The following is a 3259-nucleotide window of genomic DNA, read 5'->3' on the forward strand; positions in this document are numbered from 1 at the left end:
TTTTGTCATTTCTAAATGTTAGTGAATATAATCAGTGTATTTAAAAAGAAATGCATGGTTTTAAGTTTTTTTATTAGTAAAGTTTTTCAGTGTCTCATAAACTGCCTGTTGAAAAAGAAGTTGTATAATTTGATACTTTGTTCGATCACTCAAACAGATATTAATGCATTGACTGGGGGTCCTTTCGACCTGTATCAATGCCCTGCACTGGATCGACCGACTTGAACAATTTTTTTCCACTAATTTGATTGTATTATGACGTATTTTTACGACTGTTCAGGGGAAAATAGAAGTTGTCGACAGTTTCTGCAGCCACCGCAGAGAAGGTAATCTTTTTGAGTTGCAGGCTGTCAACACTGTGCCACACCTATTTTAATTTTTCAAGAAACGTGTAAAAGTTAGTAAAATTATGGGGGGGGGGGAAAGGGGAATTCTGGGCAGTGGTGAAAACACTTTTTTAAACCTTTCTATTATTTGCTTCAGCCATGTTGGAAGAATGGGGACTGTTCTATTTTAAAATAACAACAGCCTTGACGACACACTGTTCATGCACGCATCAGGTAACAAAGAGGGAATGTCGACAGGCTGTCAACAACTGCACTCAATGCGTTAAACACCTGTTTGTCATGGTATTAATTTTATGAGGACGTGTAATATCTTGACGCATATATTTTGCTCAATTTGCATCGGTGTTTCACCAATATCCTTGGTGGATCCGAAGAGTTAAATGGCTCCTCAGACATCTTTATGGTGAATTCTGTAGACATTTGGCGGATAGTAATCCAAGTGCCTAGATTAGTGTTTCTCAACCACCGGGCCCTGACATCAGTCAACCCGGGCCATCAGTGCTTTAGTGTCTCATTTTTTCCATTTATTTCCCAGTAATTGTATGTATGGTGGGGCCTTCGAATCACGAAAAATAAATCCACTGGGCCCTAGGTACTAGAACACAGTTTGAGACATATTTTGACATCGTCATTCTGGGATATGCCATCATCTTCAGAGAATAAAATATTCAGTAATGGGGTAATTATATGATCACTAAGTATACTAACATACTCAGCAGACTTCATTTTATTGCTGATCCTAGTCCAGAACAACACAAACAGCCCAACAAATATAACACTTCATCCTGAATAAAAATATTTGGCTATAGGCAGCATATTTTGTGAATAGATATGATAAAGTGAAAAATGTACTCAATCATATCTTGTTAATATATATATCTGCGGAATGCAAATATTTTGTGTATTAGCAATATTATTTTGGGAAAACATTGGATTACAAGCTTGAGCAAAGAGAGACTTGGAGGTCTGATAGGGGGGGGGGGGTGCAATATGGTGATACCTTTGAAGTTTCTTGGCCACAAATTACTGGCGAACCATTGATCCTAGAGGCATACTTCCAATTAGAATATACATCTAAAGAACGTGTAGACTTTTTTTTTCTCCAGATACGTCAATATAATATTGCAAGGGGCTATATAGAAATAAAATTAACTTTTTAAATACGTTCCCAAGAAAGAGTGTAGTAGGCTAGTATCTCTGCCCATGACATTATAAGAATGATTCGTTTTAAATGTGGGAAAACTAATCGGCTTGATTTTCGCGTGGTCAAGTTAGGCATAAGGCCCTGTAATTCTGTGGTGTTTGGTCAGAATATATCTCCAAAAAATGGCTTTTTGATCTTGTAAGTCTTGCTAATTATAACGTTCGGGGGGGGGGGGTGTTCTCCCATAATGCTTGCTTTTCTCGGGGCCCATTAGGGTGCTGGAAATCGAGATCATAGAACGAGAGGCTAAAAAATCCTACTGTCGAACTGAATCTATTCGTAGTTTTTATCAACTTAAAGGAAATTATTCTAGAAGCCGAAGTTACTTTCCGATCGAATGAGTGTTTGGTTGTCCGGTAATTAGGTTTCCTTTTGTGAGAAGATTTCGTTAACGTTGCGCGTCTAATTTGATCTCGGGGGGGGGGGGGCTTGTTTATACGCGGACAAAGAACAACAAATATGTCCTCTCTCTCATCTCACCCCCCGCGACTAAGTTTTCTTCAGAGATCACCGGTGTGGTTCGTTTTCTCAGAGGCTACACGTAAGCATCAATTATGCGTGGTTTCAGTTACTATTCCGGTAACAATAGAATCGGGCGGCTTAAGTGAGTATGGAAGGGGTGCGGTAGCATAGGCTTTAGTTAGACACTAAAAATTTTAAAAATTTCCAATCGTAAAAACTCATAGGAGACATGATTTTGAGCTGTACTTTTACGACGATGATGTTGAGAAAGGTTGAGGGGGAACGAACTGAACGTGGGGCCAGAAGCAAGAATGCACTCTTTCACAAGGAGCAAGTGTAAATTTTTGTGCCCCCCCCCCCCCAGTATTTTTTCTGGAACGGTTAAATCAAGACGAATTAAAAATTCGGCTTCTTCTCTGACTGGAGCCCCCGAAACGAATTTGAAATAAATTTCTCCTAATAAAAGTCGTCTCGCTGTACTCAGGGCTGTCTTAAGAGTATCATGGACCCCTGGGCCAAGTAAATCCGGTAAATCCTAGTAAATTTCATCTGGATCTCATTTTTGTGAGGCCCCTCTTCCCTTGAGGTGCCCGGGTGGGCCCATGCGTTAAGACGGCACTGGCCGTGCTTCCTCTCACAGGACAAGAGTAAGTAATGATGGCTCATCGGTGAGAGTTTTGATGTGGATCAAGTTATCTGGCGTAATTTAGAACAGTATAAGGGTCGTGGATCAAAATACGGACAATTTTTTTCAAAGTAGGAAGTATGGCCACACACACACATTTTTTTTGTTCAGTGTACAATGATGTGTGCGGTTAAAAAAATCAGGTTTATACCAGTTCCGCCACCCCCCCCCCCTTCCCCACATCCAGGGTCGTTTCTTGGGTCGGCACACGCGGCTTTACACAGTGGCAGCAGGTAAGCTTGAGCAAAACCTAGTAGTATCTAGGAGGCTTTGGCTTGAGCCGCCCCTGAATAGCATGCAGTTTTGCCTCTAACGTAAATCAGGAGTTGTGTGTAAGGATCCGAGACGCGTGCTCTTTCGATTCGTGTTTCCAATAAGATTAATGGGTATTTATATATGAATCAAAACAGCTCTCTTTTGTACCGTAGCCGTATTGTCTTCAAAAAGTCGACGGGCACGGTAGCCCATGTCGATAAGACACTCGCTCTCAGTCCCAGTCAGAAACCTTCCTGATGCGGGGGTGACAACATGACCACAGAAAAAGAATGCTACCGCAGAAAG

This window comes from Pholcus phalangioides, unplaced genomic scaffold (assembly GCF_987345545.1).
Source record: "Pholcus phalangioides strain wild (caught in Gottingen) unplaced genomic scaffold, Ppha-v1.0 ptg000003l_1, whole genome shotgun sequence".
Taxonomy (NCBI): domain Eukaryota; kingdom Metazoa; phylum Arthropoda; class Arachnida; order Araneae; family Pholcidae; genus Pholcus; species Pholcus phalangioides.